Genomic DNA, 27468 nt, shown 5'->3' on the forward strand with positions numbered 1-27468 from the left:
TCCTGGCCCCTTCGGGCATGCCGGTTCTGACATAATAATAATGATGATGGCCCCTTCGGGCAGGCCGGTTCCGACATAATACTGCCCTAGCCCCTTCGGGCATGCCGGTCCCGACATAATAATAATGATGGCCCCTTCGGGCATGCCGGTTCCGACATAATACTACCCTGGCCCCTTCGGGCATGCCGGTCCCGACATAATAATAATGATGATGGCCCCTTCGGGCATGCCGCTCCGGCATTATGATAATGATGGCCCCTTCGGGCATGCCGCTTGCAACATAATAATACTAGTCATGGCCCCTTCGGGCATGCTGCTTGCGACATAATAACAGTCCTAGCACCTTCGGGCATGTCGCTCGTGACATAATAATACTGGTCCTGGCCCCTTCGGGCATGCCACTTGCGACATAATACTAATGATGGTGTCTACACTACACAATCCACAAATATCAATACAAAGAGATACCGCTATGGAGTGTAAACATAAAATCGTAAATGAAACAAGTAGTAAGATCTCGCACCCCCTTCGGACTGGTTTTGAAAATCTAAATAGTAAGATCTCGCACCCCCTTCGGAGTGGTTTTGAAAATCTAAATAATAAAATCTCGCACCCCCTTCGGAGTGGTTTTGAAAATCGACTTTATGTTTCCTTTAGTACAAAACTAATTTTCTTGAAATCATTAATAAACCACAAACACGTCTCAAGTAAATCTGAGTTAGTATAAGAAAGTCAACAACCCTATGCCCGAACAGAGTAATGGGAAACTAAGTGCGCATAAATCAACTTTTAAGACTCCATGTATACGTATACTTACTGACGCCTGGAGACTCAGAAACAAGTTTCGGGTCAATCCGACTTAGTATGAAAAAATTATGAGCGTTTCAGAAGCTATTTTTGGAAAATTAAAGCAACAATCATACCAAGTAGTTTTCAAATATCGTTATGGACATCATTCATTATAAAACCACCCATGAACATTTCTAAAACAATCCGAGTTCACTTATGAGATTTATGAACGTTATTCATTATAGAAACCTCTACGAGCATTTCCCAAACAATCTGAATTAGCACATGAAGGTTATGAACGTTATTCATTTTAGGAACCTCTACAACCATCTTCAAGCAATCCGAGACCGTCTACGAAAGTTAGGGACAATACCACTTACAGAACTCTTTTAGTCATTTCTCGTTATTCAATCATACAATGAGTTCAGCTATACTAAGTATACTCACATCAAGAAGTGAATAATAATCATTAACAAGCTCGGAATCAAGAATAGAATTTCCCCAAGATAAGTATCATAGCTTACTTAGCTCTAGGACATGCCAAAGAAAGAAAAGGTAAGCTTTACATACCTGTTCCACGTCCTATTAGCTACGCTTTTTTTTTTGTCCAAGCTCGCTATCGCTAGTCTACATTCAAGAAGATTACACAATCATTAAACACATCATCACACACTTGCCTTAGTCTTCCAAATACATTCATTTACAATCTACCGAAATTTCGGCAGCATTTCCCCTGTAAATATACCATCCCCGAGAATCTAACTCGGCCAATTTATCAACAACAAATTCGAGAATTCAACTCGGCCAAATTATCAACAACAAAACCAACAATCATATCTTCAACTTCAACAATTATTTCAAAATACACTCTAACATTAGTAGCTCCTTTTACATAATTCGACGACATTTCATTTATATTCAATTCAATCACATACGATCAAGCCAACATAAATGCTCACACGTTCAAATACTTGCCCAAGACCTTACAAACAAGACTCAAGAACACTTCAAACAATCCGCGCAATGACCAAAACAACCCAACCAATGCACAATACCACCCGAAACCTCCCAAATGCAACAAGAACAATAACGACACATTTTCTTCCTTCAAATTCATGAACTACACCAACAATCCATACACTAACAACATTGTTTTCAATATTACAAGAAAACTATATTCAAATCACATTAACTTCTAAAGCAACTCTCCAACCAATACAACTTCACTAGAATCATTAAACTTTCTTTCTCAACATAAAATCCACAACAACAACAATCAAAACACTAGATAAAATAGTTGACTCATCTTCCTACACAACACACGTATACACGGCCACAACCAACATCCATATTTTCATGAATTTCACCCATTTTCTACATACTACAACATACACAACCATCCATACCATATAAAAGAAGATTAAATCTTACCTTTTTCCCTTAACTTTTCACTTGACTTTGGTTGTGAATTTGCAACAAAGAACGATCTACTTGCTCCAACAACTACTCCATGTTATAGAGGACCTTCCAATTGGTAGAAAAGCTAGAAGAAAATAATTTTTGGATCAAACTTTTTGGACTTCAATTTTTTTTCCTCCCATGGCCGAATAGGCCCTTGTTCTTTTTCTTTCTCTCCAAGCTTCTTCAAAGTTCCAAAAGATGAGAATGAAAATGTGTTCCATAAGTCATCTTTGACTTATTTATTTTAATTCCATGTGGGCCTTGGCCCACTCCAACATGGCCGGCCACTTTGGCCCAAATTATCCAAGCCCAAGCTTTTTTTTTTATTTTGTAATTCATGAAAATTTATTTTCCCAATTCCAATTTTGCCCTCGACCTTCCTCCGTATTTTCTATGAGCCATCTTGCGAATTTCCCTTTTTGCCCCTAGCCTTTCTTAACATTTCCACATCAAAACTTTCATGAACAACTTGTGTGCTAAACAAGGTAAAAAAATATAGCCTTGCCCTTAACTTCCCGCAATTATCTCGAATTATCCGAATACGCAAAATACGGGATATAACATCCTCCCCCCCTTTAGAACATTCATCCTCGAATGTTCAACTGGCCTTATGGCGGTGTTATAACACTTCGGGAGGGTCTCTCTTATAGTTGTCCTTTCCTTCATGTCCATTCCTTATCTTTCACCCTGTTTTCTTTATAACCGAACTCCTCGGTCTCCACATGTATCCTCACTCCATGTCATGGGTTTTCTAATCAACTGCGCCAACTCATTATCCTTGACCTTCGTACTCACACATGTTCTTCCTATTTGTCTCTTATATCTACATTTATAGAACCTTTAGTACACTTCCCAGGGGGGGTCACCCATCCCAAAATTTCTCTCGCCCTAGCACGCTTAACCTTGAAACTTCGGCGAAATCCAGTGCATTAATGCCGATATAATTGCATCCACCTCTTCGCGTGACCTTCATTACATGATCTGGAGCAAGTCGAAGTCTTACAGATTCCGAGACATCCTCGTAACACATCTTTCTCCTTAACAATTACTAATTTAGCCTTTTCGAAAAGAACCCCTAATATTTACCTTCACTTTCATTCCCCCCAACTTTATATTTCAATCAGATTCCAATATTCTTACCTTGTCCCACATGCCTCTTCCGCACCGTTACTTACCACTGTACTTTGTAACTGCGAATGTCATTGGTCGCTTTCTTCCGTCGATGTCGTCCCTTAACTGAAATCAAAGGTTAGTACAAGGGACTTCATTTCCTACGACTGGGCTCTATCGCACGATCTTAGATATGAAAGAAAGAATGACACCCTATTAATGTCTCGTAGCCTCCTGTTTATAGATGTGGTGCACAACACACCGATAAACAAGACTCTACTAGACACGACTTTGCAGACAACCCCTAGGACGACCTGCTCTGATACCACTTTGTCACACCCTCATCTTGATCGGGCATGATGGGCACCCGACTCTCATCAGAGTCGAGCGACCCCTTAAACCTGTCATTTCAAAAACTTTTTAAAGACATGAAACTTTTTCCAAATAAAGATCATTGTCTTTGTACATATTATGGAAACCTTCAATCAATTACGTACTTCAAATCAACTGAAATCATCTGAAAATACATACTCTTTTAACAACCATAAATGATTCGCACTTCTCGACGCCCTATCCACAGGACACTGTCTGCAAAGTCCCTAACATATACAAAATACCATGACATAAGTACTTTGACCCGGCAACACTCCGAACTGAGATGGAGCTCGCCAATCCCGCTGGAACACCTTTAGCAAAGTCTTCTACTCACCTGGGTGTACCTGCGTGGCATGAAACGCAACCCCCGAAGAAAGGGGGTCAGTACGGAATATGTACTGAATATGTAAAGCATCACTGAATCATAAACAAGGAAAGGCGTAACAGTAAACCAGTTTAGAGGCAAACCGAAGTAACCTGGAACAACATTTTGAACCGTGCCATGTAGTGCCTTACAAAAATTCTAGCACACAATATAAGTACAGCATACCCAAATTCTAGAATACACAATGTGAATATAGTATCATAATAGTCCCTTCGGACGGCCGGTTTCGGCAAAGTAACAATGATAGCCCCTTCGGGCATGCCGCCGGCATAATAATGCTAGTCCTGGCCCCTTCGGGCATGCCGGTTCCGACATAATAATAATGATGATGGCCCCTTCGGGCAGGCCGGTTCCAACATAACACTACCCTGGCCTCTTCGGGCATGCCGGTCCCGACATAATAATAATGATGGCCCCTTCGGGCATGCCAGTTCTGACATAATACTACCCTGGCCCCTTCGGGCATACCGGTCCCGACATAATAATAATGATGATGGCCCCTTCGGGCATGCCGCGTCCGGCATTATGATAATGATGGACCCTTCGGGCATGCCGCTTGCAACATAATAATACTAGTCCTGGCCCCTTCGGGCATGCTGCTTGCGACATAATAATAGTCCTAGCCCCTTCGGGCATGCCGCTCGTGACATAATAATACTGGTCCTGGCCCCTTCGGTCATGCCACTTGCGAGATAATACTAATGATGGTGTCTGCACTACACAATCCACAAATATCAATACAAAGAGATACCGCTATGAAGTGTAAACATAAAATCGTAAATGAAACAAATAGTAAGATCTCGCACCTCCTTCGGAGTGGTTTTGAAAATCTAAATAATAAAATCTCGCACCCCCTTCGGAGTGGCTTTGAAATCGACTTTATGTTTCCTTTAGTACAAAACTAATTTTCTTGAAATCATTAATATACCACAAACACGTCTCAAGTAAATCCGCGTTAGTATAAGAAAGTCAACAACCCTATGCCCGAACAGAGTAATGGGAAACTAAGTGCGCATAAATCAACTTTCAAGACTCGATGTATACGTATACTTACCGACGCCTGGAGATTCAGAAACAAGTTTCGGGTCAATCCGACTTAGTATGAAAAAGTTATGAACGTTTCAGAAGCTATTTTTGGAAAATTAAAGCAACAATCATACCAAGTAGCTTTCAAATATCGTTATGGACATCATTCATTATAAAAACCCCCATGAACGTTTCTAAAACAATCCGAGTTCACTTATGAGATTTATGAACGTTATTCATTATAGAAACCTCTACGAGCATTTCCCAAACAATCCGAATTAGCACATGAAGGTTATGAACGTTATTCATTTTAGGAACCTCTACAACCATCTTCAAGCAATCCGAGACCGTCTACGAAAGTTAGGGACAATACCACTTACAGAACTCTTTTAGTCTTTTCTCGTTATTCAATCATACAATGAGTTCGGCTATACTAAGTATACTCACATCAAGAAGTGAATAATAATCATTAACAAGCTCGGAATCAAGAATAGAATTTCCCCAAGATAAGTATCATAGCTTACTTAGCTCTAGGACATGCCAAAGAAAGAAAAGGTAAGTTTTACATACCTGTTCCACGTCCTATTAGCTACGCTTTTTTTTTGTCCAAGCTCGCAATCGCTAGTCTACATTCAAGAAGATTACACAATCATTAAACACATTATCACACACTTGCCTTAGTCTTCCAAATACATTCATTTACAATCTGCTGAAATTTCGGCAGCATTTCCCCTGTAAATATACCATCCCCGAGAATCTAACTCGACCAATTTATCAACAACAAATCCGAGAATTCAACTCGGCCAAATTATCAACAACAAAACCAACAATCATATCTTCAACTTCAACAATTATTTCAAAATACACTCTAACATTAGTAGCTCCTTTTACATAATTCGACGACATTTCATTTATATTCAATTCAATCACATACGATCAAGCCAACATAAATGCTCACACGTTCAAATACTTGCCCAAGACCTTACAAACAAGACTCAAGAACACTTCAAACAATCCGCGCAATGACCAAAACAACCCAACCAATGCACAATACCACCTGAAACCTCCCAAATGCAACAAGAACAATAACGACACATTTTCTTCCTTCAAATTCATGAACTACACCAACAATCCATACACTAACAACATTGTTTTCAATATTACAAGAAAACTATATTCAAATCACATTAACTTCTAAAGCAACTCTCCAACCAATACAACTTCACTAGAATCATTAAACTTTCTTTCTCAACATAGAATCCACAACAACAACAATCAAAACACTAGATAAAATAGTTGACTCATCTTCCTACACAACACACGTATACTCGGCCACAACCAACATCCATATTTTCATGAATTTCACCCATTTTCTACATACTACAACATACACAACCATCCATACCATATAAAAGAAGATTAAATCTTACCTTTTTCCCTTAACTTTTCACTTGACTTTGGTTGTGAATTTGCAACAAAGAATGATCTACTTGCTCCAACAACTACTCCATGTTATAGAGGACCTTCCAATTGGTAGAAAAGCTAGAAGAAAATAATTTTTGAATCAAAATTTTTGGACTTCAATTTTTTTTCCTCCCATGGCCGAATAGGCCCTTGTTCTTTTTCTTTCTCTCCAAGCTTCTTCAAAGTTCCAAAAGATGAGAATGAAAATGTGTTCCATAAGTCATCTTTGACTTATTTATTTTAATTCCATGTGGGCCTTGGCCCACTCCAACATGGCCGGCCACTTTGGCCCAAATTATCCAAGCCCAAGCTTTTTTTTTTGTTTTGTAATTCATGAAAATTTATTTTCCCAATTCCAAGTTTGCCCTCGGCCTTCCTCCGTATTTTCTATGAGCCATCTTGCGAATTTCCCTTTTTGCCCCTAGCCTTTCTTAACATTTCCACATCAAAACTTTCATGAACAACTTGTGTGCTAAACAAGGTGAAAAATATAGCCTTGCCCTTAACTTCCCGCAATTATCTTGAATTATCCGAATACGCAAAATACGGGATATAACACTGTGTTTCATGCCACGCAGGTGTGTACAGATGAGTGAAAGACATTGGCTATAGGATGCTCCCATGCTACCAGCTGGATTGGCGAGCTCCATCTTAGTTCGGAGTATTGCTGGGTCAAAGTACTTATGTTATGGTATTTTGTATGTGTTAGAGACTTTTCAGACAGTGTCCTGTGGATAGGGCGTCGAGAAGTGCGAATCATTTGTAGATTTTAAAAGAGTATGTATTTTAGATGATTTCAATTGGTTTAAAGTTCTTAATTGATTGAAATTTTTCATAATCATTATAAAGATAATGATCTCTATGTGAAAAAGTTTCATGTTTTTAAAAGTTTTTGAAATGACAGGTTTTGATAGAGCGAATGTTTAAGGGTTCGCTCGACTCTGATGAGAGTCGGGTGCGCGTCATGCCCTGTCAAGATTAGGGTGTCGCGCGGTGTAATATCATCATCATGTACTCGTCATAATGCATGCACAGAACTTAAAGACAACTATACTTTATCGGGGTGACATAAGGTCGTGAACCCCCGATTCCATTATGGAGCATTCATAAGCATTCTGCCTCTCCATGAAGGAATTAGCATATAAGGTGAGTGTATACAATAAACAACATCAATGTATCGTAGTTAACATCATTAGCTTTGTAGAAACATCATATCGTGAACTCTAGAATCTTTGGACTTAAGCTCATCATCATCATGTTCATAATATCTCTTATCTTTAACTCATATGGCTATTCATGAACATAGACTCTTAGTCTTTTGGAAAGTAGGAAATTCATGGAGAAGGAGGGAAGATCATGTCATAAGATTCATGCTTTAGAAGGAAGGGACTAGCCTCACATACCTCTTTCGTTTAACAATTCTATCGCTTGGTTGTTCTCCTTCGATGCTCGCATTTCTACCTTCAAGAAAGTTCGTATTAACATTAGCTAATCGATTATAAGGACGTGCTTACTAAAGCTAGGGAAAATTGGGTAGCATTTCCTTTGTTTATACGACTTTCCTCATATCACATATCGACTCCCAAGCATCCATAACAACATTCACAATATTATAGGCAACAATCATCATTCATCTACATTATCCACATTTCACAATTTCACTTCAATTCCTCCATAATCATGGTCATAGTTCACTATTGCGTTTTCTCACATATGATACTTATCCTATATTCTAAATGTCACTTATAGCATACTTACATTCACAACATATCAATATTCATGACTCATTCCAAACTACTACTCAAAATCTCATTATTCCTATCTTTGTGACCCATTTTCTATCTCCTTCCATAATCTAAGTCTCAACCTCTCATTACCTTAAACAACATGAAAAGATCATAAAACTTACCTTAAATAGTGTAGGAATAAGCCTTGAGTGGAAATATTTCTCTTGCACCAAAACCCTAGTTCACTTCCATTGGAATTCCTTGGCTTGAATGAACTTTAATATATTCCTTACACCTAATTTTTTTGGTTTGATGAAGTTGATCACCAATCTCTCTTGGGTTTTTGTGGATGAAGAGTGTGGAAAGTTCAAGAGAGTTCTTGAGTCATGGAGAAGAAATGAGAAGATGGGAAATGAAAATAATAAACTTGGGTCCTCTTATTTAAAACTTAAAATCTGACCCGGTGGGAAAATATACGGACACTTATACGGTCCATATAAACTTATACGGTCCGTATAAGTGACCGTGAAATCACCCCATCAACATCTCACTTCTGTGACCATTATACGTGATAGCAACCATGGAAGCTCAACTCCATTGAAGGATAAGGAAATGTTATGTCAAGATCAACGGGCTTCAATTAGCAATTAAAAAAATTGTCTTGTGATGGCAGAAGACCTCCAGCCCTATTCAGATTTTTTTTCCTCAAGTCTTACACCTATTTGGAGGCCCAAATTAAAGTCCAAAGTGAGATGAAATGAGGCCCAAATCAGCCCCAAAAGAAGAAGTTTCCAGCAGCCCAAATTGGCCCAAATTAGTTTCTAGAATAAATAATTAATTGTTGTTTTAATCTATGTTGACTTGCATTGGTCCAAGTGTGGGTAGTCTTCTAGGTTGTTTTAATCTATGTTGACTACATTGGTCCTAGTGTGGGAAGTCTTCTATGTTTCTAGGGAAGATAATTCCCATTTATTTCTATTTTGACTAGTTCCTTCCTTTACAACTATATATAGGGGTGATTGTCATCCATTGTAAATCAGATTTTGAAGAATATATTATATTGAGAGTTCTTTTGAACCTTTGTGGCATTACTTTAGGATTTATCTTTTAACCTAACTAGTTCCTAGTTCAAGGTAGTAAGATAATTTCTTCCTTGATATCTTTGATTTCTTTTTGGTATTCTTTCGAAGGCGGTTAGTTCTAAATACTAATTGTTCTCTTAAGTTACTCACAAAGCGGTCAGAATCCTAATCTACTATTTTTGATTTGTTATCTCAAGTAAAGGCGTTAGATTTCTTCCTATAAATCTATACGTTGTTACTTGGATCTTGTCAAGACTTTAGAACTAACGTTCTTGGAAATTCGTGGATTGTTCCTTCAAATTTCCCATATCTTTTATTTTCTAGTTTTTAGATTCTTTTCTATATTTGCTTCCGCACTTCTTATATTTTAATTATAAATTTGGGATCTCCCTAACCTCGTTGTTATCAATACGGCACATTATACGGTCTGTGTAATTTTATATGGTCCGTATAAGTGACCGTATAATCCCATCAGTGAGGGACCTTCACTGTGACGATTCTACAGACCATTATACGGACCGTATAACATTATACGGACCGTATAATCTGCCGTGTAACCCATCTTTTCTCTGATCTTGTTCTCATCACTTCGTTTGATCTCCAATCCTTATGGAACCTTCTTGATACTTGTTTAACGCCTCATTAACGATCTAAGGGACATTATAATTCTTATCCAAGACACTATTAACTCATCATTAACTTATTACTCGTAAATCCTTTCCGATACACATTGTATGCCTTGCCCTCTCTTGGCAAACTTTCACCTCTTACTTTGAATGTCTTTGCAAATCTCAATTAGGGTCATCAAATGTCATTTCTCACTTATTGCAATACCGTCTACTTTGTGCCTTCGTTAATCTATTCACTGTGCATCAACGGGGAATTTTTTGAGGTGTAACAGTTTGGTTTAAGCATTAACCCTGAGGCTAGAGCCGACGTCAGCCGCCGGAGGAGGAGAAGTAGCCGGTGAGGCATTTTTAAAAGAAGAACAGGGGTTCATTTTTATTTTTGAAGATTTGAAGATAATGTATGAATATTTGAAGAAATTTGTGAAGATTTGAAGACTTCCGATGAAGATTTGGAGAAGTTTATGAAGATTTGAGGAAATTTATAAAGATTTGAAGGATTCTGGGAAAAATTTGAAGATTCTGATAGGTTGAACGTCTCAGATGAAAGGTACAAAGGAGGCAAGAGTGAAGAAAGGGGAGTAAGAAAGTGTGGAAAATGGTGAAATGTGAAGGGAATAGGAATATTTATAGGCGATGAGTAATTATGGCAAAACACATCGATCAGAGAACCGGAGGGATATCCAATCGGGAAGCTACACGTGTTCGAAGTTAGCGGGACGTGATGTGAAAAGACGTTTCGTTTTCCTGCCAATTTCAAAACTTACAAAAAAAAGGTTCTACTTAGAACGACATTCCACTTCTTGTTATTCTGATAGAAATTCAGACAAAAGGAAAAATTCATGCACAAAAAATCCAATTCGGTTCGGATGAAACTGAAAATGGATAAAAGCATTGGCAATCCAAAAAGATCCTATTCGGTTCAAATAAAAATTCTATATATTGAAAGGTACGCAACTATCTCGGTTATAGCAACCATACAAAACATGGCCAAACATATGGGCTTAAACAAAAAACGGGGGAAAAATCTGTCCGGTGACCCGAAGGTTAGGAACTTTGGTTCGTGACCTCGAGCAGTTTGGCAGATTCATACTTTGACTTAGTGGCTTCGGGTTCATACTTTGGCATGGCCAAATCACCACTGGTACTATTCGGCACAACGACATTAACCTCGGCTGGCAACTCGTCATCGTCAAGGATAATCACAGGGACTTGGTTCCCACAAGAAGCACCCTTCCTAGCCTCTGAAAGAAGGCAACAAGATCTAATCCAAGAGTTGATTCCTGTGGAGGCAACTGTGATGCAATCGAAATTACCATGGTGACGACTAAAGTGTTCAAACCGAGGAGACCCAAATTGAAGCCCGAAAGGATGTGGATTGAAGCCCAAGATCTGAAAGAACAAGTCTAGCAGCCCAAATTAGGACTTCTAGAAGCTCTAGTGTGAACATGAGGGGCTGGACTAATGTGAACGAAGGAAGCTTCCATTTTTATGTTTTCTAGGCTTATTAAAGGCTATTTTGACTTTCAATATGTGTAGTGGCTTTCTAAGCTTCTAGGAGTATGCATTTTGTAGTCTTCTATGCACCTAGAAGACTACACTTCTATTTATTTCTTTTGACTAGTATATTTTAAGAACCTTATTTAAAGGTGCTTGTAATTGATTTGGAGAAACCTATCCTTGAATATTGAATATTATTGAAACCCTTTTTTAGTCTTGAATGACTAGTGTTAATTTGGTGGACTCCAAATTGTACAACCCCCGTTTGATCTAACAGTTTGCTAGAGATGGCTATTCTCTTGAGGATTTTTTGAATAGGATAGGTGCCTTTTGATCCCTTTGGGAGGTAACTAGGACTAGTTCTTCTAGTTATTGTCCAATTGTTATTCAAATTGTGTCTTCTTTCTATCTTTGTTATTTTTCTTGCATCAAACTGGAATGGTAGGAACATTTCTTTGCTTCAGTTTCCTGCTCGGAGGAATGGTATCTTAGGTAGCATCATCCTTATTACTTTTCTTCTTCAAGGAAAGTCTCTTCATTGGAAGCCCTGAGGATCCTAGCATAAGGCACAGAACGGATGAAAATTGTGAGTAAATGTGAAGGTCAAAAACTTACCATGATTCTTCCCTCTCCACCATTCGGAGGAGATACTTCTCCAACATCGGGTCAGGTCACGAGAAGCGACTAGCACCGCGATGACCCAATAAAAAATTCCAATTATAAGCTCCGGTTCGACCAAAATCAGAGTGGGATTCCACGCTTCGGGAAAAGGCTCGGATGGAGAACAGTGGAGTTGGTTCATCTGAATCATAACAAATCGGTGTAGACAACCTCTGTCATAGTCATCCTTTTGGTCAATGAGACCTCGTGCTCCATGAGGGTACAGATGCACTAGGCCACCTCAAATAACTCGTGGAATGTTGATGTGAATCAGATGATCAAGGGTAAAGGAGACTCTGGCTATGTTGGCCAAAATATTTATACAATACACCAATCTCCAAACTTGTGGAGCAACTTACCCAACATAAATCAGATAACGGCGGCAAAATCCTCTATTACCTAAGGGATAGGGAAAGAATAAATGATTGCAAAAGGGTATGTGTAAACCATGGAGTAACCTGCGACATGATGGTTGATTCTTGCCCCATGACTAACTGGGAAGATGTCGATGTCGGCATCCAAGTTACAATCATCACGAACTTTAGGGATAGTGACAGCATCAATAAGCGATTCAAAGCTCTTTACAGATTCAAGATGGTTTGAAACCTTACAATCGTTTTGGTACTTTAAGCCAGCGGGGAGAATGTCAGCGGCAAGAAACTTGAGTTCTTCTTTAGAACTAGAAACAGCCATTAGGGATTGTGGCGAAGAAGGAGATGGTGATGTGGGATTAGCAGGGGACTGAGTTAGCAGAGGAATAGAAGACATTGTTGAAAAAAAAGGGTTGGAAGAAAGAGGTTTCAAAAGCTCTGATGTAGAGTATTCTATAGGGTTTTTGCCGTCTAAGGAAAATAAGTGCATGGCTTAATGTGAATGGGGCAGTTGCCTTTTATGCACAAAAGATTAGAAGTTGAAGGGTTGGAAGTCCGGATGTCAAACGGTTTCCGAGGCTGATTGCTACAGTGGTGTAATAATGAGCAATCGATATAGTGCAGAGTGCATCAACATCGGGCAGAGTGCAGAACTGAAGAATGTCTATTCAGTCGGTAGAGCTGGACCTTCGGTGTTGCTATCATAGACCGGTTTCATTATTGGTTCAAATCCATTCCTCAGAGTCAATGCTTTCCACTAAAAAATGGAGGGACTATCTGTATACGGTATCAACCGGGGTAAAATATTTGGATCCATCGACAGAAGACTGGAGCAAGAGAGCAGAGTTGGCTTTGAGATGTAACGTCGGTTTTGGTTCGACCAGTTTGGATAGAATAAACCCGAGGGATCACCGGTTCGGGTTCCACCATTCGGATAGAATAAAGCCCGAGGGATCACAGGAGCGCTAGTTAACATAAACGCGCGAAATCTGACCTGTAAAGGATGTCTCGCCGGCCGTCACACTATCAACTGTCGAGGCGCCCGAGATCGTCGGGATCACTATCTCCTTAACAGATTTACTTACCATGTATAACTCAAACTCTTGAACTATAAATACAAAGGTGAATCCTCTTATTAGGGCATCAGATTCTCGCTTTACACACATATTTCATGCTCTTAGCTCTGTAATCACTAAACTATTCAAATTCTCTTAAGATTGGCTAGGGTTCGAGACAAAAGGGCTCCAAGCCGGACCAATTCGCTGTGTTCCTCAATTATCAATCAAGGCTCTCTCTTTTCTTGCTCTTTACGAATCTTTACTCGCAATTGCTTATTTCATTACTTTGTCAACAGATTATACCATGTATCCTTTAACCGCGTATAAATTCAATTGTCACCTTTTGAAGGGGTAAATAGTAACTAAGATAGACACATTGAAATGGAGAGATTCTTCCATTGCAGACACAAAATGTGATAATTAAATACCTATATAAGCTAATAGCAATTGTAATGATCTTATTAACCTAAGCAGCCACAAGAAGATTTCGTATTTTCTACATCTTAGCATGCCTGAGTAGAACTGGTTGAATGATTACGCTTCTAATCACAAAACCTTTTTATATTAGCTTGCCTAAGATCCCATCTGTAGTTTTAGATGTTTGAATCATAAGGCAGTGATGATTGGCCCGAAAATCCTGAGGCTAAAACTGGATAGCTCATGTTAGTAATGCTCTTTGGGAATAATGAATGAAAGATGTTAAAAAAAAAATTCAACCTTTAACACAGTAAAGGACTGAAGATGTCTTTCTTTTTTCTTCCATCTCAAGTATGCTGGGGCATTTTTGCATTTCTGGCGAGGGTAATGTAGCGATCGTTTCCTATTGGTCGTAGCTGGCAGTTGATCATAATTGGGCAGTGATAGTAGTGTCTTTTCAAGATTGACATGATTATACTTGCCCATTAATTTTAGTAACAGTGAGTTAACATTGATGGAACTCGTCAAAACACTAAAGTTGGCACATTTTCTTGCTCGCTAGCATGTAAAGATACCACAAACACAGCCTGTACTATTATAACAGGTAACTGAATGTGCTCATTTGTTCAAATAAAATGGACCTATGTTGCTCATGTTTTGTTGAGATCTGATAAAAATTGTTGCGTTTCTTCCAAGCTCGAACTTTGACCTTTGAGCAAGGATGGCAAACAGGGCGGGGTTAGGCAAGCATAGCACATAGGGGAGTAAATATCTCAAAAGGTCAATCAGCTATGAGAAATTATGCAACAAAGTCATTCAAATTTGTTTTGTATCAATAAAATCACTCAACTTAGGGCTCTTCTCTTATAAAATAACTCATCCAAATTTGTTATAAAAAAAATATGGCAAGGCATATAAATTAATTTTTATGCCATGTAGACATAGACTCCACAAATAAAATAAAATTCAACAAGACTCATATCTTATACTCGACCCACTCACCCACAAATTAAAAAAATTCTTTAGTTTTGATATTCTATACGTAATAAAAGAATTTATTCAATTCTACAATAAAAGAAAAAAAATGAAAATTATGCTTTTTACCTCTTAATGTGATAAACTGTATAGTGGTTAATTATTCCCCTCAGTGAATTTGATGATGCATTATCTTGAAGGATCCATAGTTTTTCGGGAATGGTGGAATTCAATCTATTTGAAGCTAGATGAAGTCTTCCTAAAGCTAAAACATTTCCTGAACATTCTAGTACAGAATATGATTCCCGGTCAAGTTTAAGGCTCCAAATTTATGTAGTAAGCTGCAGATTTCATCAGGAATTGCCCCTCTTATATTATTATGTTGCATGTAGAATTCTTTAAAATACTGCAAACCACTCAGATTTCTACCAATGAATCCATTTAAGTCATTTTGAGATTGGCCTAGCCACACCACTTACATCAGGTGTTACGCGGCCTAAATCTGAAGGCAGACTACCTGAGATGTTCTGTCCAATGAACCATGATATAGGGAAGAGGTAAAAACCATAATTTTCCATCTATTTTATTTTATGGAATTCTTTATTACGTATAGAATATCAACATTAAAGATGTTTTTTGATTTGTGCGTGGGTGGGTCGGGAATAAGATATGTGTCCTTAAATTTTATTTTATTTGTGGAGACTATGTCTACATGGCATAAAAATTAATTTATGGTGCCATTTTATAAGAGAAAAGCCATAAGTTGAGTGATTTTATTGATACAAAACAAAGTTAATGACTTTGCTACTTAATACTCATAGTTGAGTGGCCTTTTGAGATATTTACTCCGCATAGAGTGGGTCGAGGCAGGACAAAGAAGGCCAAGCCTTTAGCCTTAAGCCGATAAAATTTCAACATGCACTACCTAACATTTTTTCTTACTTTCAACCCTCCCTCTTAATCCTTCGCTTGACAACCCTACTTAAGTTTTCTGTGAATTTTTCCACTTTGTTGTTCTTCTTCACCTCCATTTTCTCAAAGTACTACAAAAAATATTACTAGTATGACTATGTTCAGGGTTCATTTGCTTTTGTATGTTCCTTTACCGTTGAATCTTGAAGAAATGTCATGTGCTTTTTCTCATTTTCTTCACAAAAAGATGTTTGTTTATCTTATACAGCCAATATCAACTGTAAAACGTGTAATTTACAACATTTATATGTAAAGAGAATTATCTCCAGGTATATCTCGATCCAACTTTTGATACTCCCAATTTAACCAGGAAAAGATAACTTTATATTTTAGGCACATATAAATTCGAAAGAAAAAGTTAACAGGGTAATAAGAAAAATTAACAGAAATTCACAATAGTTCATTCAAGCTTCTGTCAAAGAAAATTAGTTTGAAGAGCACAAGTGAAATAAACCTTGCTAATTTTTCAATCCAAATACAGGTATGAAAAGCTCTATTTATCCTTGTCAGTCATAGATTGGTGTTTTGGATTTGTTCATGTTCAATTATCAAATTGCACCAGTAAAATACAAAATATGTTGAATTTATAAACGCAAATAAGAACAACGCAAGCATTAATGTTGCAAGGCAATAATGCATGAACGGAGGGAGTTGCTATTACTTCATCCTCTTCTTTTGCGACGTCTTCTTTTTGCCTCAATTCTTAACCATCTCGTATGCTTCTTCGTTGACAATTTCACAAACCATTTGGGTCTCCCTGTTAACAAAATGATATATACCATAAACAACCTAACCACCAGTCCACAACCATATCCTATCACCATAGTTATCCAATCTATAAAACCTGGATCTTCTTCTTCTTCTTCATCAGGCACAATAGAAGGAGGCATCCCATTATCTCCACAGTTTCTTGATAAGAGAAATCCACATAATCCAACATTTCCAGAATATGAATCATTTTCAAATGTATCAAGCTTTGGACCTCTAGGTATATGTCCCATCAGATGGTTTTGTGACAGATTCATGATAGCAAAAAACTTCAGCGTCGCAAGTTCTTGAGGAATGTTCCCTGACAATTGGTTCCACAATAGGTCTAATGACTCACGAACAGACAAATTTCTACAGGACTTAGGAATAGGTCGAATAAGGCTGTTATGAGACATTCAACCCGCGAAGTGAACCAAGATTGCTAATGGATTTTGGTATATCACTTTCAAATTTGTTACTTGAAAAATCAATGGTTGTGAAGATAGAAAGAATCCTCACAAGTTCAATCTGCTGCCCTTTTATAGCCACTGTCAAGGAATCATGGGATAGCATTTCTCCAACATACGTTAAGGGAGTTCCCATTTGATCTGCTATTATCATGGATTTCAATTTCCTGAAAAACCTTTCTGATAGATTCCTGGTGATGTCATTGTAAGAGAGATTAAGGATTTTCAGCTTTGAGAATAAGACCTGGTTTGTTGAAGTGTTAATGGGGCCATGTAACCTATTGGATCTCAAACTGAGAACCTGCAGCTTAGGAAGTGATCCCAACTAGTTGGGAAATGTATCACACAACAAATTTTCTCCAACATCAATTACTTTCAACGCTCTGTAGTCGGCCAACTTTCGTGGCAACATTCCTTCTAGTTCGTTATTCCTCAGATTGAGACTTCTCAGAGTACTTCCCTTACCAAAATTAATTGGAATTGTCCAACTACAATGATTGTCGTGTAGGTCCAACACTGAGAGACTTGTGCTCATGTTTACCAAACATTTTGGAATTTCACCACTCAGGCTATTATTGGACAAACCATGAATAACAAGGGAACTCATTTTGCATAATATTAAAATTAACGTCCCCGTGAAGTTATTGTTTGAGACTATAAAGAACCGCAAATACGAAGGTGGAGCAGGTAATTGTCCTTGAATAAAGTTAGATCCAATGTCAAGATAAACAAGATTATCGAGGTGATGAAGTGGGTTGATAGCAGTTAGAAAGTTGCTAGAATGATTCAAATAAGACACCGAGACTTGCCAGTTAGACCATGCCCAGTCAGGAAGTTTTCCATGGATTTTGTTGTTGGAAAGATCTAAATGACCAATGTTTTTTACAGCTCGAAAGAAATTTAATTCCCTTATATTTCAAGAAGATGCATACAAACTTTTGAAATAACTGAGCAAGGTCACATCGTTGTGGTTGGAAAATACCATGAGATTGGTAAAAGAAAGACCAAGGCGTCTAAGTTGTTCGGAGTTTGAAAACATGTCAATATCTAGACCACCAGAAAGGTTGTTTGTAGAAAGACCTACTGTTGTCAAGTTCAAGAGTTTAAAAAATGATGTTGGAATAGGTCCATACAACTTATTCTCACCCACATCAAGAACTTCTAGGAAGTTGTATCTAACTTCCTTAAGTTTACCACTAAGTTAGTTGGCTCTCAAAACTAAGTATTTTAAGGAAGGAAGATCAAATATCCAAGATGGTATTGCCCCACTGAGCGAGTTATCTACTAGGAAGAGCAAGATGAGGTTGGGGAATCCAGTGGTGATAGAAGGAATAGGACCCGTTATAGAACAATTAGCGAGCTCTAAACTCTCCAGCTTTATCACGTTTGTAATTGAGGATGGAAAAATCCCAGGAAATAGTTTATATGATAGGGATAAAGATTTGAGCTTAGTGAAGTTGCTAAAAATATTTGGAACATCGCCAGTACGGTTGTTAGATGAAATATCAAATTCAACAAGTTGTACAAGATTTGAGATTGTTAATGGCAGTGAACCATTGAAGTTGTTCGATAGGAGGCGCAAATTATTGAGTTGTATGAGATTCCTAATAGATTTAGGAATGGATCTAGAGAAGTAGCAGCCTGAAAGAAGTAGTTATGAAGAGATGCATGTCGAGGTGAGGTAACACTCCCTCAATTGGTTAAGTTTTGAAAGAGCATTTTGAAAGTGGGAGGTCTAAGTCTCAACTCCTCAAGACCTGCAGAAAGATCAAGTGAAATCAACTTAGATAGATTCGATATTTGTGATTGTATTCTGCCTGAAAAAACTAAACGCTGGAGACTAAGATGTGTCAAACTCGGAAACAATCCAAATTTGCTTGAAATTTGGGAAGGGAAGAAATCATTGTATGCTAAATTAAGCTTTTGAAGACGAGAAAATTGGAAGAGGGAACGATTGGAATCAATTGTTCTGTGAAGTTGGCTGCAAATAAGATCGAGCCTAGTTATTTGACATGTAACTCTATCACATGTTACTCCATCCCAAGTACAGCAATCAGTGCTTCTATTCCAAGAAAGTGTCTTTGGATAGGGAAAGTGACCATTCAATTCACAATCAGCAGAAGTAGAGTCATCCTCAGCCAATTTTCGCTTCAACTTTTGCAAAGCCAAGCTCTGGCTTTGGCAACATAAATGACTTGAAAAGATAAAAATTGGATGTTACAACACAAAAACAAGAACAAGAAATAGGCAGCCCATAGTTGGAGAACATGTGAATAATTCAAACTGGGCCAGAGCAAGATTTTATACCTCAAGAGTTTCAGAAATATCTCCTGAATCCTTCTAGAACAAGTAAAATCAGTGTCATTGATTGTCAAAGCTTGAAGCACCTAAACAATTTGGAATCAAAAGTTCGTAGAGTTTAGTCTATCTTAAATGTCAACTCCATTTTTTCTGTTTGACTGATAGTTTGATCGCGCTAGATAGGAATTCATTTATTTTTATGGTTTATCTTTGACATTCAAAATGGATGGAATTATTTATTCCGACTGTACAAATGACAAGACACCCGACACCTAATGATCACATAGATAAAAAGCATGAGAGATCAAAATTCAAATCCTGACAGAGATTTTATACCTCATGAGGCTCATACAGATCTCCTTGAATCCTTCTAGAACAAGTAAAATCATGTCATTGATTGTCATATCTTGAAGTAGCTTAACAATTTGCAACTAATAGTTCATACAGTTCTTTTTATATCTTAAATGTCAACTCAATTATTTCTGTTTGATTGATGATTTGATCACGCTAGGCTCTCCATTAGATAGTAATTCATTCACATGCTAGGCTCCCTATTAGATAGGAATTCATTATTTTGTATGGTCTTTCTTTGACATTCAAAGTGGATGGAATTGTTGATTGCGACTGTACTAATGACAAGACACCCGACACCTAATGATTTGATCTAGTGACCAATGAAGTGAGATAAAATGCATTAGAGATCCAAAGTCAAATCCTGGTGCTGGCGGAGATTTTATACCTCATAAATATCTCCTTGACTCTTTCTGGAACAAGTAAAAAGTAGTTAAAGCTCCATACAGGTTTGTATATATCTTATATGTGAATTCTATTATAGTATAATATTTCTTTCTGATTAGCAGTTTGTCTAGCAGGCTCCCTTTAGTTGTGTTGTTTGTCTTGGACACTTGAAGCAAAGAAATACATCAGCATGCTAATGCAATTAATGATTGTGAATTTGTGGTTGTAAAATTGACCTAAAAGAGTCTACGAAGACATGGTTATCTATTTAGTTCACAATGTGGATCACCACTTGGTTGGTAATACCTTTACAACTGTTGAGAAAAATATCAAGAGAGTCCCTTAAATCTACAACTAGAAATATTATGTTAGTCATGTGACATCCTAAATGTAGTATCTCTTGAGCGCGTCTGTATCGATGGCTTTTGACCACTCTTGTCCGTCCATCTCGACTAGGACTACAACCCCTCCTGAGAGTACTTTCTTGACCATGTGTGGTCCTTGCCAGTTTGGCCCGAATTTCCCTTTATATTCCTCTTGGTGAGGGAAGACTCGTTTGAGTACGAGTTGTCTGATCTAGAACAGTTGGGGTCTAACCAGCTTGTTGAAGGCTCGAGACATCCTTTGTCTGTACAACTATCCATGGCATACCGCCACCATTCTCTTTTCCTCTATCATGGCCAGTTGCTTGTAATGGTTTCTAACCCATTCTGCATCTTTTAGCTCTGCCTCTTGCATGATCCTAAGTGAAGGAATTTCCATTTCTGCGGGTATGATAGCTTCTGTACCGTAGACAAGAAGGTATGGGGTTGCTCCAGTGGAAGTTCAGGTTGTCATTCTGTACCCCACAGGGTATAAGGCAACTGCTCATGCCAATTCTTGTAGTTGTCGACCATTTTTCTCAGGATTCTTTTGATATTCTTGTTGGCAGCCTCTATGGCTCTATTAATCTGTGGTCGGTAAGCAGTAGAGTTTCTGTGGGTAATTTTGAATTGCTCACAAATATCTTTCATCAAATGGCTATTCATATTGGCACCATTGTCCGTGATGATGTATTCCGACATACCGAAACGACATATCAAATTGTTTTTGACAAAGTCGGCCATGACTTTCTTGGTCACTGATTTGTGGGAAGTCGCCTCCACCCATTTAGTGAAGTAGTCAACAGTGACTAAGATGAAATGATGTCCATTGGAGGCGGAGGCTCGATGGATCCTATGACTTCCATTCCCCAAGCCACGAACGGCCAAGGCGAGCTCATCGCATGTAACTCTGTGGGGGGAACCTTGATCAGATCCCCATGTATCTGACACTGATGGCACTTTTACATGAATTTACACGAGTCGTACTCTATGGTCATCCAGTAATATCCTGTCCTAAGGATTTTCTTAGCAAGGATGATTCCATTCATATGGGGTCCGCATGCCTCTACGTGCACCTCTCTTAGCAATGTTGTAGCCTCTTCGGCGTCCACACACCTGAGCAAACCAAGATCAGGGGTCCTTTTGTACAACACTTCTTTGTTTAAGAAGAAACCGTTAGCCAACCTCCTAATGGTCTTCTTTTGATTTGCTAAACTCTCTGGGCGATACTCTCCGTTTTCCAGGTAGGCCTTGATGTCGACATACCATGGTTGGCCATCTAGCTCGGCCTCGACATGGGCACAGTCAGCCTGTCCTTCTCTCAATGTGATTTCTAACGGATCAATATGAGTACTCTCAGGGTGTTGGATCATAGACGCTATCATAGCCAATATGTCTACAAACTCATTTTAAGCCCTTGGAGTATGCTTGAAGTCAATACTCTTGAAGCTCTCGCACAATCTCTACACTGGATTCACATATGGGAGTATCTTATCATTTTTGGTTGCCCAATTTCCTTTCACTTGGTTTATGAGCAAATCGGAGTCCTCGATTACCAATAACTCGTGTATGTTCATGTCCTATGCTATCCTGAGGCTGAGGATACATGCTTCGTATTCCGCCATGTTGTTGGAACATCTGAAGTTGAGCTTTGCGGTCATTGGATAGTGCTGTCCTGTTTCAGATATTAACACCGCCCCGATGCCTGATCCTTTGTAATTGACTACTCCATCGAAAAATAGTCTCCAGCCCGAGTATGGTTCTGCCACCTCTTCTTCCATAGCCATCACTTTCTCGTCTGGGAAGAAAGTTCGTACTGGTTTAAGTTCGTCATCGACGAAACTTTCTATCAGCAGGTCAGCTAGGGCTTGTCCTTTGATTGCCTTTTGCGCTACGTATACGATGTTGAATTCGCGTAATAGCATCTGCCATTTAGCAAATTTTCCCACGGGCATCGATTGTGAACATGTATCTCAGTGGATCCATTTTGGATATGAGGTGAGTGGTGAACACCAATAGGTAGTGTCTCAGCTTTTGGGCAATCCAGGTCAAAGCACAATAGGTTTTCTATACGTGCGTATACCGCACTTCGCAGGAAGTGAACTTCTTGCTCAAATAGTAGATGGCATGTTCCTTTTTGCCCTCTTCATCATGTTGGGTGAGCATGCACCCGAAAGCACTTTATGATACCGACAGATATAGTAACATAGGACTCCCTTGCCTGGGCGGCACCAAGACGGGAGGATTGTAAAGGTATCTCTTGATTCCATCAAATGCCTCTTAGCATTCTTCTATCCAATTTGTGGGAGCGCCCTTTTTGAGCAACTTAAGGATTGGCTCTATAATCACAGTTAACTGGGCTATGAACTGTCCAATGTAGTTTAACCTTCTCAAGAAGCTCATGACTTCTTTCTTGGTCTTAGGAGGCGGTAACTCCTGAATTGCTTTAATTTTGGTAGGATCTAATTAAATACCCCTACAGCTGACTATGAATCCTAGCAACTTACTTGCAGGTACTCTAAACCCGCACTTTGCAGGGTTCAGCTTTAGATTGAACTTGCGAAGTCTGTCAAATAACTATACAAGTGCACAGTAAGCTCCGAGCTTTCCCTTGATTTTATGATGACATCGTCCACATAGACTTCGGTCTCTCGATGCATCATATCGTGGAAGGGTATTCATAGCTCTCATGACCGTAGCACCGGCGTTTTTGAGGTCAAACGGCATTACCCTATAATCACAAACACCCCAACGGGTGATAAAGGCTTTCTTTTCAGCATCTTCTTCGCTCATAAGATTTCATGGTACCCAGCAAAACAATCCACGAATGGCTGCAACTCATGCTTGGCGCAGTTGTCTATTAGAATGTGGATGTTTGGGAGGGGGAAGTTGTCTTTCGGACTATACCGGTTGACATCTCGGTAGTCCACACATATTCGAATCTTTCCGTCCATTTTGGGTGCTGGCACTATGTTGGCCACCCAAGTGGGGCAGGACGTCACCTCCACTATTCCAGACTTGATTTGTTTCTCTACTTCGTCCTTTATCCTGATACTCATGTCTGGCTTAAATGTTCATGTTTTTTGTTTAACTGGGGAAAAACCCTCCTTGATGGGTAATATGTGGGCCACTATTTCAGTGACTAATCCTGGCATATCTGTGTATGACCAAGCGAAGACATCCATATATTCCTTCAACAGAGTTATGAGCTCTTCTTTCTGTGGAGCTCCCAAGTAAGCACTGATTCGTGTCTCCTTGACATCCTCTTCGTCACCGAGGTTGATCACCTCAGTTTCATCCATATTTAGCTTCATCTTATCTTCTAGGTCTTCCAACTCTTCTACCAGTCCCTCTGGCATCATTGTCGATTCATCGTACTCCTCGTATTCCTGTTGGTTGTTTTCCTCGTTCGTTTCATGACACGTCATGACATTTTCAGTTGTTTTATTATGGTTACTACTGAAAAGGCGAAGGAAGTAAAGTTAGGTTTATTGTTGTTCATTACGCGTAGTTAGTTAGAAAATTTTCGTTATTATTATTTGGTAAAGGTAGCAGTTTATGTATATCGAGGCTTTTCATTAATTTAAGAGTAATTGATTATAAAACGTGGTCCTGATTCGGAACAACGTCCGACCATTTCCATTTTTAAACATCACGAAGTAATTTAAAAAAGGTAATCATTCGGGCCTCAGCCAATGTTGCTGCTTTTAGCAAAAGGTTTTAAGGAAAATCCATCTCTCTACCGAGGAGCCAAGAGGGGGGTAGATGTCCAATTGCTCAAGCGCTCTCCTGTCCTCAGACTGCGTATGGTGAGCATCTTCTGACTTTCTTCAATAATCATGTAGCATCCCTCTTCTTGGAACATCAACTACCCCATTAGTTTCTTCTTCATTTAGCATCGGCATCTTTCTGGGAAATGACTGGTACAGACCCGGAATCGGATGAGGTAAATTCCTTGTTGTAGGTTCTCTCTTGATAGCCTTTGTGAGCTCATCTTCATTGGGAGAATACCCTAGACCGAAGTGGTAATTTTCGTTTGGGATTGGCATAGGCTCTGTTATCCCTTTAAGGTCCCTTCCTAGAACCTTTCCTGTTTCAAAATCACTTCTCATCATGGTGGAAGCAATCATTTTGTAGACTGCTGGCATAGGTTTATCGATCTCTTCTTCCGCATGGGTAGCCCCAACGTATTCCACCACATGAAAGTTTGACACATAAGGATTCTCCTCGATCACAGGTATGATGTTGTAAGGGTATACTTCTGGATATCCTTCTCAGCTACAACTACAATTTCCCATCCCTGCCACTCAAATTTTATGGCTTGGTGCAGAATTGACGGGACTGCGCCAGCGGAGTTTATCATGGGTCTTCCCAGGAGCATACTATAGTTGGCCGTGATTTCCAAGACTTGGAATTCTGCTGTGAAAGAGGCAGGCCCAACTTTGATCTGTAGATCTACTTATCTTAGGGAATCACTTTGGGATCCATCAAACCCTATAACACTCGTCCCGCTTACGCGTATTTTGCTCATGTCGTAGCTGAGCTGTGTTAATATGGTGATGGGGCAGATATTGAGGCCCGATCCATTATCCACAAGAGCCCTCTCTATTTCTTTGCCATGCTGCTATGGTGATGTTAAGAGCTCTGTTATGGGAGGTTCCTTCCACTGGCAACTCCTCTTTTGAGAAGCAGATTTTGTGTTCCCCGATGATATGGGCTACCAACCCAGCCAAGTGTTCGCTGCTCATGCCAGCTGGTACGTGTGGATCATCCAACACTCTCATGAGAGCCTGCCTGTGCGATAGGGAGCTGGATAGTAGTGATAACACCGATATTTGCGCTGATGTCTTCTTCAAGTGCTCAACGATGGAGTGGTCGTTTGGTTGCATGCGCCGCCAGAAGTCCTCAGCTTCTGCTTCGGTTATTGCCCTCTTTTGGGTGTTTTCTCTCCTTCTAGCATTCTGAGCTAACTCTTCAAGAGTGTAACACCTCCCCGAGCGGGTTATGCCTTGAGCCATGGCTGCTTGTACAGTGATTGGCTCTTTAGGTGTGAGTGCAATTTGCTATGCTGCCTGTGCTACCACAGGTGCTAGAATCAAGGTCCTGAACCTCGATGTAGCTTTCGTGGCTCCTGCCACTGGGACCAAAACCTTGAAATTGGGGCGCTCCTGGAGTGTGAGGAATGCTATTGTTTGTTCCAGGGATTCGGCTGCTTTGGGGATGAATACTCTGCAAGCTTCCCAGTCTTCAGTCCTCTCAATCATGTAGACTCCATTGTTTCCATGGTTAGGCAATTGGTTTGTGTTCACATGGGGAGCTGCGATTTCCAAACTGATTTTCCTTTTATTGATCAAATCCTGAATTTTGTGCTTAAGATCTATCTAGTCTTCCGTGTTATGCCCATTTCCTCCTGAATGGTAAGCACAAGTTTGAACGGCCTTGTAAAATTTGTCTCCTAGCTGTGCTGGTCGGAGGGACCTTCTGGATCAAGTCGGTGGCCAAGAGCCTTTCGAAGAGCCGAGCCCTAGGTTCGAGAAGTGTTGTGAATTCTCTTACTAGCTTTCTCTCAAAAGCAGGACGTGGATCATTGTATGCTGGGGGTGGTGGTTGATTTTGGTAATTCTGAGGTGATTGATATACTTGTGGTGGATTATTTGGTAGTGGGCCATAATTTTTTTGAGGTGGTGTTTGGTAAGTAGGAGCAGACACACGGACACTAGGCAGAGCCGTGTGCTGGTACAGTGGTGGTAAAACTTGGTTGTGCGTAATACAAAGGTGTTGGAAAATTTAGAGGGGCGTAGTTATGTGGGAGGATTGCAGTTCTTTTGGGCTTGGGTTTGGAGTGTGGGATATGCTTTTCACGTCCTCTTTTTTCCAGTGGAAGATTCCTGCAGTAGCTTGTCTAGATGCCTTATTAAAGACACTGACTATTTTCCCGGATTTTAGACCATCTACTATGAACTCTCCCATTTTGACCAACTCTGCAAATGGCCTCCCAGCCATGGTGTCACGACCCAACCTCATGGGCCATGACTAGTGCCCGAGCTGGACACTCATATACGTACCTGTTAGATATAGCCAAATTGAAACTATGAAAAATATGGAAACTTGCAAAGGAACTCCGAACGTCATCATATATATATGTCCAGATAACTGTCTCCTGAGGAGTCACAACTGATCAAATCATAAGATGATACGCAAGCCGGCAAGGCTGCCACTACATATCAATATCATGCGCAAGCCGACAAGGCTGCCACTACATACGAACATATCCATAGCACATCGTATAGACACAACTGAACAAACTTATACACAACCCACACATATGTCTACAGACCTCTAAGAGTATCGATAGCGAAATATGACGGGACAGGGCCCCGCCGTACCCCTGGGCAAACATATACATACATCATAAGATCTTTACCAAAAGTCTAGGCTCCGGAACAACAGAGCTCTCCAATACAACTGAGTGGAAGTCCTATGCTGAAGGATCACCAGATCGACTATCTGTACCTGCGGGCATGAAACGCAGCCCCCCGAAGAAAGGGGGTCAGTACGAGATATGTACTGAGTATATAAAGCATGAAATACAATAAAGAGGATCATAACTGAAATAGAGGTTACCGGAAACAAGTATGACTTTTAAAATATCAATACACTTGCCTTATGAAATGAAAATCATGCATATCAATATCATATATCATATCCGGCCCATTATGGGACTCGGTGAATAAGGTCGCCACATACCATCCTTGGCGCTATAATCACATCATCATATCATCACATCATCACATCATCACACCATCACATTATATATATATATATATATACCGTATCCCGGCCCTCTAGTGAGGG

The 27468-nt window shown here is 39.5% G+C and overlaps 1 pseudogene; it reads right to left on the reverse strand.

Moving 5' to 3' along the window:
• LOC132611956 (uncharacterized) overlaps nt 1-23567 on the reverse strand; it is a 91155-nt pseudogene extending 67588 nt beyond the window's left edge.
• Nucleotides 23568-27468: the final 3901 nt, after the last annotated feature.

This window comes from Lycium barbarum, chromosome 9 (genome assembly GCF_019175385.1).
Source record: "Lycium barbarum isolate Lr01 chromosome 9, ASM1917538v2, whole genome shotgun sequence".
Taxonomy (NCBI): Eukaryota; Viridiplantae; Streptophyta; class Magnoliopsida; order Solanales; family Solanaceae; genus Lycium; species Lycium barbarum.